At 40.2% G+C, this 12,799-nt stretch overlaps 1 protein-coding gene across 1 annotated transcript in view; it reads left to right on the forward strand.

Moving 5' to 3' along the window:
* Alpha-man-ia (alpha-Mannosidase class I a) overlaps positions 1-12,799 on the forward strand; it is a 463,063-nt gene that overhangs the window by 220,819 nt on the left and 229,445 nt on the right. The gene's annotated exons all lie outside the window — the stretch shown is intronic.

The raw sequence follows: 12,799 nt of genomic DNA on the forward strand, positions 1-12,799 counted from the left end.
TTCCGCGGCGGTCTAACCGCCGCGTTTCCCCTGCAAGAGGCAGCGCTGCCTCGAACGATCCTATGCCCCGCGGCGTACTGTTTCGGTTTTTGCCCCAGCTTGTATAAACTGATTACGATATCGTTCGTTCCGCGCCCTCCGCCTAAAGGAAATCGTCCTCGGCCTGGAACGACCCGCTGCTGGATTTTATGGACATCCTCGGGAGCTCCAGGTCGCTCGTTGCTGATTGAAATTCGCGGAAAGTTGAATGCTCCTCGAGACTGGCGTGTCCTCCTGCTGCAAGAATCGCTGGACATTTGTTGCACGCCTGTGAGGCTCTTTCCACTTGCTGCGCTGTCGTGAACGCTTTGCACGCGCTTTGGAGTAGTGGAATGGGGTCGCGGAGGGAGTTTAATCGATTGGAAAATCGTGGGGGATTTCGAGGGTGAAGACTGACGATTGAGTTTTGGTTTGTATTATTTTCTTGATGCTGGGCAGTCGATTTAAGTTTCGAGGGGTAGCTAAATAAAGGAGAATTATTTCGTTGTGTTCAGTTTTCTGTCCTCTGATTTTTTGAAGTGTCTGAAAAGGACCCTTCTACATTATAATATCCTTTTAATCGTTTTTACTACTTGCTACAGGAAATTATATCTTCATAATGTGTTCTCTATTCAAATATATTATTTAACTCTTCCCACGTGGAGTTCACATTTCTTGAAACTCATAATTGCCAATTTTGCTTTCGATTTACTATCGAGCTCTGTTTGACGTGGATGCTTCAACGTGAATGGAAGGAAATTGAGAGTACACGAAGCGACTCCCTGGTCTACACAAAGGGGATAAGACTCGATAGCACGAGTCATCTACGCTGAAGACAGGAACACTGGTGCGCGGTATTCTCATGGAAATTTCTGAGCTGATGTGATGGGAACGTAAAAATAGCACTGTGCTCCTGTCTCTCATCTCTCCTCGTCGTTGTAATGCTAATACTTGCGCCGTTTCGAGAAACGCGATTGAAAAATTCGAGGACCTTTGCACAGGGAAATTCTTCTCCTCACGCGTTCAGTTTTGTCTTTGGATCGTCCGTCTGAAACTTTGAATAGATAAAAATTCACCTAACTTAAATTTCAATTCTCAAATAATCTACAAAAGAACAATCATTTAGTTAGCTGTAGAAAAATTATTTCTTGCGATTAAATATGTTGCTACTAATTTTTCTTCTCTCTGCATATATTATCAGGAAACTGCTCATATTTTTTATTGCAAGCTGTATCCTTCATTAAATTTCCCAATAATAATTTATTATTATATAACATAATAAAAGCAGCAGATTTTCTAAGCTTCACATCTTCGAATAAAAAAATCTTAACCAAAAAAAAAGTAGTCAATATCTACTAACATCCAGAGTTTCCTAAATCAAGAGGCAGGAAGTGTATTTATCGCAACATTTTCACAGAAACGGGTCGACAAATCACAATTCATTCATGGTTAAGTTGAACACGTCTCGAGCTAGTGGATTTCAGCGTACTCTGTCAATGTCAAGGTGGTACTGATAACCACGACGTCTCTGACAAGTTCTCGAGGTACATCCCTGGCAAGAAAACGAAACGGAGGTGCATATCTGTGCACGTGGGTGTGCACGAGGTTCGGAGTGCTCTAACTTGATAATACGGCGTGACAGGGTCGCGATAAAGGGTTTGCTGTCCAGGAAGCTAGGCAAACTTTCCCAGACATAGTGGGTGAAGGCTTTTCAATCGGGTTAAACGTGAAAAACGAACTGGCGCCACTTTCCTGCAGCGTCACTGGTCGTCAAAGGAGCTCGACGTGAAAAGAGCAACTTTGAGTGGACCCACTGTCGCGATATTCATTCTTTCCGAATTTCTTCGAGCCTTGTCCAATATCCACTGACTCGCTGTGGAAGATCCTAGGCTCTTGTGCTTGGCTGCTTTTCAAGTCTCCTCAATGCACAAGAAAAGAAAAGATTGAGAATGCTATTGATAATCGCTTTTAATCTCATCTGGTCTAGTTTCAGATTTTATCATTTCCTAACTTTGAAGACATTCGATTGAACTGGAATGGCTCTCTTTAAAATATAATTTAATTTCATGAATTTATTTCTGTGATACTAGAATCGTGGAATATGAAATCACGTCATATAATCTCTCCTCTTTTATTAAGAATTCATCAAAGTGAGGAATACTTTTGTGATATTATTTTCTGCAACTAATTCCCTAACCCAACTCTTGAATTCATTACTGATTACTTTATTGAATATTATTGAAGTCGTGTAAGGAGATAATAAATAGATACACTTTGTACCAACATCAGAAACTTCAATAACTCAATTTCAACTTCTGAATCCATGGACTTGGACTGAGTGATCGAAATTCCAACACGAAGAACATGTTCACCATTGGTGACATTGGAACGGGGTACTTGATAAGATTCACTCTGCCTCGTCCCTCCTATGCCCTTTGTGATCCAAGGTTCAAAGGTCTCGGAGCACGTGACTTCGCGCCATGCCCTTAACGACAGAAGCGAAGGTTAATTCGATTGAGGGACACAATTGCCAATCAGACGCGAAACGCTGAATTATACGCTGCTTGTCGGTCTCGTCATTGAGCTCTGGATCCACGGATCTGTCGAGAAAACGGGATTATTCCGGTCACCCTTTGACACGCCGCCTCGAAGGATCGAAGAATTTGCAAGGCGATCTGCCAGTCACGGGATCAGGCCCTGGAGCGCGGGCTCCAATCGCTTTCAGATTAGTTTTCTATTAGGATCTATTTAAGAAGTTGTGGGCCTCTCTTTTTTACGTTCTGAATCGAGGGTATCAGGTCGATTTTGTTGTCTGTCAATTACATGCCAAGTCGCCATTGTGGATAGTTATTTAAGAAGCTTTGCGTGCAGAGTCTGTTATTCATAAGCATTTTGCTCGATAAATACATCATTCTATTTAATCCTATTATGAATGCTAGGAAACTCGATATCGGTACATATCTGTGGCTCGAATTAATTCCAGGATCCACTAGTAAAGTTTCAGCATAGTTCACGAACAAGCTATTAAATATTAGTTATTATGAAGTTTATGAAATGAGCAATTCCATTTAATAATCTCATAGGAGCTCGATGTTAGTCTACAGTCAGTACAAATTCCTGAGCTTTCGCTTGCTCTCTTAATCGCATAAGTTTTCTCAAGAATCTTCCCCCTACAAGAACACCCTGGAACCTCCTCTTTTCTCACGCAGACAATAGTCTTCTGTCCTACATAAAGTCTTAACTCAATACAGGATACAAACACTCGCTTGAAATAAGTAATTTCAGCTGCAGTAGAAAAAGCTAATTGCAAGAGCTCCATTCAAAATTACATGCAAAAATATCTAGAGAAGTACAACCTCATTAAAAAATATTAAAACACTTGAATCATAACAAATATCGAAAGGAAGTTACAAAAGCATAAATAAATTTCACTAAGTGTTAAACATTCCATTAAAGTGTATATTCAATAAACAACAAATTAAATATTTTATCGAAGACCATTAAAAAATATTTTCATGCTTTTTCATCTACAGTTGTATCCTCGCGCTTTTATTGTAGCTATTAATTTCTGCGATGTCATATCAGTAATTCATATCGCAAAGCGAAATTCCATTAAAAATAGTAACTACCATGACATTTTTAAGTGGGACTATACCTGCCTTAAAACCTGGGAAAATCCACCTTGCTTTCAATACGTTTGCTCTCAGACACAATACAATGCCATCCACCAAGCATTTCGCAAATCAGAATCCCCCACTAATTCCAGCATCGATTAGCTTGAAAAACTGGCACGTCGATCCTGGATTTCCACTGATCCTCGACTGATCATCCAGTCAGCGGAGAAGTCAGAAGGCATCGGAAACGGCCGTCCTAAACCAATGCGGGCACAGAGGTCGCACAATATGGCATTGTTGGTCAATGGAGCTAATCTCTCGAATGTGCCTCTCGGAATAGAATTCCTCTCCGAGTGATCTCTGATCCAGCAGCGAGAATGAACAAGTCTGAGAGATGGAATGGAAGGGATGCTGGGGCTGGTATAGCCAGAGGGTGGCCTCTGCCCGGCATAATGCCAGCTATGTAATCCTATGGCAATGATCGACTGACAGCTCCCTTCTGGCCCCATAGACCCTCTTTCCAAGGGGGCACGGCAGAGCTTACGCGAAGCGTCAGCCATTTACCGAACGCTGTTGAATGCTTCTATGACGCTGCGTCGGTTTGTTCTACCCTTGATGTCCGAGAGAGGGATGGCGAGTGGAATGACTGATAAATAAAGGCAGGGACAAACGGAGTCAAATGGATCCTAGACAGGCTGACATTTCGAGACAGTGATCCTGCTGGATGATGCTCAGTCGCGGTCGATGGAATTACGGCTGGCGTATTAAGACGTCGATGCCAGTCGAGGATGCAGATGACAGTGGCGCTGACAGGCGGTGGTAATGGTTTTAGGGGGTGCTCTGTGCGACTTTTGATTAATTTATGACTCTGGAGTGGCTGGGTGGAGTGAAACACACTACTGTGCATGTGTATTTGGACACTTCTACATTATTGCAGTGTGTAAAATACAGCAAGTAAAATGTGGGAGTGTCCAAATATTTGTGCAGTAATAGTGTATGTGGATAGGACTTAAGCCAGTGTCAATCTTTTTATTCACTGTGGAAATACTTGTAAAGAATTTTTCTTCTAAAGAATGCTTAAATCGTTGTCACTTTATTATGCACTTTAAGTTTGGTATTCAAAAATCCCTCCTGAAAGAATTTTTTTTCTCTAAATATATAAGAATTATGGATTTAAAGAACTCTTCCTTAGACTTCAGTTCAATATTCTTAGAATAAATTAATGATATTGAAAAAGCTCCTAGAATTAATTTATGATTTTAGAGGAGCTATACGAGTTACTCATTTAACTGTGCCTGGCATGGATGTGCATAGGGAGTTCGAGTATTCACAGTTGAATCCTATTCGATCGTAGATAGTGGTCCTTATCACAGTGCCTTGAATTTGCACCCTCATTCGCGTTGCTTGTATGGCTGTTCTGCGAAACTGGACGCTTCGTCCGAAAGGAACGGAGATGTTAATTCAGCCAGAATTGATCAAACTGGTTGGCTAGCAGGTCATCTTGATAGAGGAGTAGATTAATGACTTCGCCTCGCTGGTTGCTTGTATGAGTTGCGTTTTCGTTAGAAGAGAGATATCGATCAATTACGAGTATCTTTCAGCCTGTATCATTCCGCTAATTATGATGTACTCTCGTTGGTAATTATACAGCTTGCTTGGCGGGATATTAATAATGATTTGTGAGCAATGCTTTTAAATACTCGAGTAGCTTGACATTTACTGTGTACGTGATTTTTATTAACATGTTTCTAAGTATCATTTAACGAGACAGGCATTAATAATAAGAAAACGCTGATCTAATTTGACATAAGTATACTAAGCGGTAGCTTCTAGGTTGCTCACAGATTTTAGTCCAATCGATAATGCAAAATACTTTTAATTTAAGGGCCAATTTTACTAGAAATTTTCCTATACTATCAAGACCCTAATTACTACCTTCTTCTATATTCGAGTACTACAGAAGTAGTATAGGAGTGCAAGACTAAAAAAAAGAGATATACATACAGATAAACCTGTCCACGCAAATGAATAAAATTAAAGCAGTCCCAGTCGCTCTATAATCCTCCCCCAAATCGAATAGCATTCTAATAGCCACAAAACATTCAACCTTACATTATTCAAACCCTACCTTGTTCTCACCGAACCATCCCAAAAGCCAATCTCTTATCGCCTCTGCAACGCCCCCAGGATCCCTGTACCTAAAATCGAAGTTCCTCAGGAAAAACGTCAGCCCTGGAAGCGTTCCCACACGGCGCTGGGGAATCTCTCCCGCTCACCATCCAAGCTCAATCGCATTACGTCGTCTCGAGGCACTGAGCTACCCGACTGCTGTGGCATTTAATTTTCCTGCTCGGCAGCGTAAGACCGGATGAAAGAGGCACGCGTAGACACAAGGACGGCCAGCAGACGAGAGAAAATTCCAGTTGGATCGGTGCAGGTCCCTGAGAGGACCTCTGGCTCGCCCACGCGCTTGTCGCCGCGAGATCGCGTTATTCCACCCCTTTTCCGCTCGCTTCGTTCCCGATTGTCTCAGCTCGCTGCGCGATCGCACGCCACGGGGCCGTGTTATCGCTCACACGAGGCAAGCCTTCTCATACGACAAGATGATCGTGGGCGGTACATTAGTAGTTATCATCGGCTACAGGCGAGTCGGAGGTGAGCTGCCCTGGCTACCTGGAACGCCCCAGGCTTATTCGATTTTCTGCTTCGTCGATATTGGGTATTCTCCTGTGACAGAGAATGTTTACGTGCAAGGACTATTCTTCTGTACCGTGCTTTTGCAGTTAGAGATAGAGGAATTGTTTTATTTTAATGAATTCTTGGGATAAATCTTGGGGTACTGTAGGCTGTAGATGAGAGTTATAACTTGGAGATTATTTTGGAGATTCATCCAATGATACTATAATACTACCCCAGGTGGTGAAAGGTAGTAACTACAGGAAACTGTGAAATTAAGTTTCCTGCACCTTTAGATAATTTTGAACATTACTGACGTTTGATGCTTCCTTGTTTCAAGATGAAACTAGGCCTCAGGTTTGATAACAGTATCTTTCTATCTTCGACAGTCCCAGACAAAACCTAACTCGGACCAGTTTGTGTAGAAGTTCAACAAGTCAGGGGAGTAGGTCAAAGTTCAGAGGCAGGACGTAACGAATTGCGAGGGGTTGTAACTGTATGTCAATGCTCACTCCCACGTTTCGTCGTCTCTTCGAGGAACCGATAGGGTGACCCTGTGACCTCACGTGCACGCGTGAAATAGCCACCTGCAACTTCCGTCTGCCAGTGTCTTTATGCACCTCCTGGAACAGTGTCGTAGGTAAAATTATTCAGTTCCTCGAAACGATTTTTTTTCAATGTTCTAGACGCGTCTGCTTCTGATCCATGATGTGTCAGGGAAATGTTCATTTGCTTTGACACGACCCTGGTGTTCTGCTAGCATTCGACAACCCTTTACGATCAGCATTCGTCAGTCTTTTTTCTGACTTCAGTCTTCATTCTTGTCTTCGTTCCTCGTGGATTTTATGGATCTATTGTACTTCAAACGCTTCTGTCGTAACGCGGAACACACTTTCATTAGGCTTTACGATCCATTAAGAAGTAAAGGTGGGATTGTTTGTTGATTCTTAGAAAGGCAGAAATGGGTATTACTTCGCTGAAGATGCTTGAAATTCATAGTCCTGTCACTGCAGTCGGTTGCTCGGAGCCAGGACAACTCAGACTCTATTTCTACTTTTATGTCGTGTCGGGTTGTCCCTGCTTTGGAGAGGTTCTTCCTTTCTTCTTTCAGTCGTGGGTGGTTAAACAGCATCAGTCTGCAGAGTTATTTAGAATTGGTAGATTGTGCCAAACGTGTGATATTTGCATTGAATATCTGAGCTTTGAGGAACTTACTTAGATTTAGTTATAAATAAATTTCTTTCCTGAATTTTTGACATTAATCTTTGCTTAGATAAAATATGGTATAGAAAAGAGAGCCTCAGTAAAATACATAAAATAAATCTTGCATTTGGAAAACAACAAAATATGATTTCCATGGCGCAAACAATTTTTAAGTAGAAATAACCGTGCTATGTCAGACATAACATTATGTACCAGAAGACAGCATCCAAAGTTAGGAATTTTATCGAATTTTCTTTTATTCAACTATTCTAATTTCACATACTAATCGACTACTCAATTATTTACACTTTATCAATAACATTCATTTGTTTAAAATATTCAAATACCTATTATTTCACCTCTCATAACACTACAACTTTAACCTAAGCGAGTATCGATCTAAAAAAAAAAACAGAGAAACGGTGTATTCATGAGAAGCATAAGCAGAGTGGCTTTAAATGTAAAGTTCTTCAAGATTGGAATCGCCATGCTGTAAATGTCTGCCTTTGTTGTGAGGAGGAGACATTTTCCCTAGGAAAAAATTTCAGTGCCGCTGTACCAGTTACATTTAGTTTCGCCATTACGCGAGAGTGTATCAGAGTACGAATAAAAAGCATAGGGCAATTTGTAATTTTACTTTACAAATATCTCCATGCGTGCCTCCGACTATCTGGCGGAGAGGTTGGCTCGCGTGTGAGCGCGAAATTTCCGGCCCCAAAGCCCTTTGCAATTTTCAGTGTTTCCAACTATTCTCGGTAAATGCAACCGAGTTTCGTTCTTATGTGGAAATTACCTTCTCCTATTCGCCGTTTGTTCTTCCGACTGGCGTTCAATTTTACGCCAGAAACGTTGCTCATTATTCGTACGTTGTTTCTCCGTTCTGACGGCGCTCCTCGTGACAATAAGGAGTTTGCAACTTTGTCTATCAGAAAAGGTGAATTCTGCTCGCTATTGAATTTTTGAGTAGATTGAACTCAAGTGCACACAGGTGGATATCTACAATTATCAAAGTAAGAATAGATTTTGTTGTGTCTGACTTGGAACTTATTCTACTGATTTCTCTGTATCTAACTTTGAAGCTCCAATTTTTGGGACACAAGTTTGCACCCATTCTACTGACTTCTCTGTGTGTAGTTTAAGCTTCATTCTACTTATCTCTTTATGTCCTGTCTTGGAACTTATTCTACTGAGGTTTCATGTCTGACTTGAGATTTATTACACTGGCTTTACTATGTCTGACTTGAGACATATTCTACTGATTTCGCTGTGTCTCACCACATCACTGCACGTCAGTGGTAGAATAAGTCAGACACCTTTCCTGCAAGTTTCGGGCGTTCTAAGTGTAATTAATTACTGATTTAAAAAATGTTCTCACATATGTATGATATGATCAAGCAAGTGTCTAGTACGTTTGCAGCGCAGTGTACGTGAAATATATTATACTGCCCTGGGGACACAGAAATATAATACTGGATTCTATTTAATATTATTTACCTCATGTATAGATGGATATAGGTATCCATAGCAGCAGCACACATTCCCTGCAATCCGCGGCAAATGCATACCTTTTGATACGAAATATAATTTCAATTAAAACCTTCCCAGCGGGTTACTCAAACGTTCTGAAGCGTCGATATCAATCCGTTTGCTCATTTCCCGCTGGTGTCGAGAGGGATGGAGACGTCAGGGTGCGAAGGAGGAAGACCGAGTCGATTATCGATAAGATGATTATCACCCGGGCGCGTTTATCGAATCTTTATTACATGCTCCAACGATCCGGCAAAGTAGAAGTTTCACGGGAGTTTAATTGAAACGCGGCAGCCGCGCGCCTCAGTGAAAACATTTTTCCGAATCTAGAACTTCCTCAAAGAATACCCGACGACTTCTGTCCTCGTTTCCTTCCGACTCGTTACTTCTGCCTGCATCGATGAAACATTTCGCCGATAATCAACCTACGTAGAAAGATTTTTCATAATTTCTTCTTCTTTTAAGCTCTTCGTCTCTTATTAAAAATGATATTCTAATGAGACAATTTATCAAAAATTTTTTTATGTCACTCGATCATCGATGAGGTGTTTCATCGATGTAGGTAGAAGCATGAATAACAAAAAAGAATAATATGATATGAATAATAAATGAGTATAAAGTGCATAATAAATAAATAAGAAATGAGTAACACATCTTATCACAATTATTATTATTATTTATTGATACAGGGGATGTAGCCTTTTTGTAGAATGTTAGCATAAAAAAGTGAGAAATGAGAACGTGTACATGGGCAGTTTGAACGAAAAGAAATAATATCAACTAATAATCCTCCATAGGCTTCTGAAAACATGTAAAGGTCCTTGAATAAAATTATCTTTAACAATTTATTCTCAGAATTTTCTCTTAGAGTTAAACTGAGTTGTTTAGTGTAGCAGATCCTAATAGAGTTTGCGATCAAGCTTGGTGTAATATTTTTAAGTGCACCCAGCATTGTTCTCCGCACCCCTTTGGCCGATCGTTCGTCAGCGGCCAGACAGGTTTTCGGGCTGTTGCAATTTGTATCAATTCAACAACGGTTAAGCCTCGACTAACGAGCGACTGTCCGACATGAAAAATTATCAGTGATCAATAAAAATCCGTAGAAATAAAGGCATTGTATATTTTGGAAAAAATATAGCTCTCAGTATTGTTTGAATGCTCGTGGAGATAAATGGTTTTTGTAATAGATAATGGTTGCTAGTGGTATTTATTTTTAATTGATATTACTTACCTTGTGATGGACATTAACATATGTTCTCTATTTCTTGTTCGAGTGAGACTATTAAATAATATTATTCTTATGTATACTGGATAATAATTAATAATAATGATAGGAACAATTTTTCTACTCAATATTTTCTTAGAAGTGTTTGTCTTTACTATCTTTGTATGATGCATTGAGAATGCATTCAGAATTTTTTGCTGAATCTCCACTCTTAATCGTCAATTCCACTTTAATTATGTTATCAGTAATTGCAATGTGCATCGTGTGGAGTAATTGTCCACCAATCAATTTCCAAGGGTGGTTAGTTACATAATTGAATATTTCAAGCGAAGGGTCGTGAATAACTCGTTTTCATAACGCATTCAGGTTGGCGATCATAATCATTATTGGCCGTGGCATTTCGTTGTAATCGAGAACTTGAGCTGTCTTTCATGAATAATAGCTATGTCAAATTTAGTTCGCACCGAAATAATATTTGAAATAAACACATTATTCATAGGCAAATATTAGCGAACGTTTAAAATTTACATTACAGTCTATAAAAAGGTATACAGTTTTATTAACTCAATTTCCATAAATTCGAAAAATTTCATTTAACGCTCACGTTACTCGTTAAATAAAGCCTCTTTATTAGACTGCCCGTACCACTGAACGGATCGTGTACGCGAGAACAATTTGATAGATCAACTATATTATTTTTATGAAATTTTACAATTTTTAAATTCTGCAGTTTCACATTTACCTTCATTGAAAGTTTCACACTGCTTTAACACGCGTCCACGAAATTTCGCCATTCAGCGTCGATTTTCGCTACTATGCGAAATACATTTCCAAACTATAATTACTTTTTCGACGATGCTTGATGAATGATTGTCAATTAATGTGCATAAAGTTGCCAATCAGGAAAACTTTTTTATTAAAACTTGGGAGAACTGGTATCGTCGCTGTGCAAATTGTTCGCTAAACGGGGAAATTGTTTTCCAACCGTTCTCGCAACAAAACACTATATCTTCCTTTAGTTCCCTGTTCGATACGATTCCTTCGTTATTTACGCAGATCTTGCGCAATGCTCGTCGTTTGATTTATAAATATTTGGTAGTACTACGAATCAGTGATATCGCTCGAAATTGATAAACTTGTTTTGCAGACCATTTTATTCGATCCTACACGATAGAAATTATTGATTACAAAAAGACAAATACAATAGAGAAATACTGTCTGTCAAAAGAAAAACAGGGAACAATTTCTCACAGTTGAGTCTGGGTTCGACGCACTTGTTCATACAAAACTATATCCACAGTGCACTAAATCATTATTAATTAAAGGCGTGTTTATGCTATATGATACATAACATTTGTATGTATAACATCTCTTGTTTCTAAATACCTCCTCTTTTTAATAACACGAACTTTAAAAAAGCTGAAAGGGAAAATAATCCTATACAAAAGATTGTTTTCCCATGGTACTTCTATTTCGAACCCATTCAAACTATGACATGTACAATTTCTGTGTCATTAAAAGCAGAGGATATATTTAGGTGGCCCAATTCAGCGTGGACACTCCGTATAACATATAATATAAACCCACATTAATAAATAATATCTGAGACTACTTCTAATTAACCGTCAAGCCTTCAAATTTTGCTTCTCATTTAAAACAAGATCCATCTCCCGCCGCGGATCAAGAGCGTTCAAAAAGCAGTGGCCAGAAAAAGAATCTCCCGAAGCACACTCCCTTCCCAAGGACCCGATTCTACTTAATTGGCCCCGTTTCATATAAATGTATTTCATTTCACGGCTCGACAATCCCCCAGCCCCGTGGCCGGCCCGAAGACTGATGTTTTTGGATGAAAGATTTATCGCGCATCGAGAGGCCGCTTTTTCCTTCTCGCGAGGGACATTATCCTCGGAGAGAAGGCAGCGCGAGGCAGAAGGAGAAAGCCTGCCCTCACAATGGACCCCTTTGTCCGATCTAATAACATGGGATCTGGACTGCCCTCCCGTATCTCCCGATCGGGTCACGAATAACCACGTCGCGATACAATAATACGTTCAATCGTTTTCGATAATGCCTGGCGGAGAAGAAACGCGTCCCGATGATTTAGCACGTATCGCGGGCCCAGCCGCGCGGATAACACGTGGCCTATTGAAAAATTCATTTGTCGACGCCATCCGCCGCCTCTTTATTGTAGAAATCTAAATTTCGCTGGTTCATCCCACCCCATTTCGTCCCTCTGTTAGCTGAGCTTTATCGTCTGGAAAATCTGGAATTATCGAGAACTGTTTGGGGTTGAGGAGATGATCGACGCATCTGGGGAGCGAGGGATAAGATTTCTCCTACAACTTGGCTTCTTGCCTCATTCCTGGGTGCTGTATGTTTGTCCTCGTTGGTCATCGAGGATGTTAATTCTGTATCTGAGAGCTAACGTGAGCCAAGTCCTTTTTTGCTGTTTTTTAGGAGAGCTGAGAATTAATTAAAGTAAGCGTGATTATTCATTTCTTAGCATAGTATATGAAATGTAGTTAGTACTACTTTA

The sequence above is a fragment of the Calliopsis andreniformis genome, chromosome 8 (assembly GCF_051401765.1).
Source record: "Calliopsis andreniformis isolate RMS-2024a chromosome 8, iyCalAndr_principal, whole genome shotgun sequence".
NCBI lineage: Eukaryota > Metazoa > Arthropoda > Insecta > Hymenoptera > Andrenidae > Calliopsis > Calliopsis andreniformis.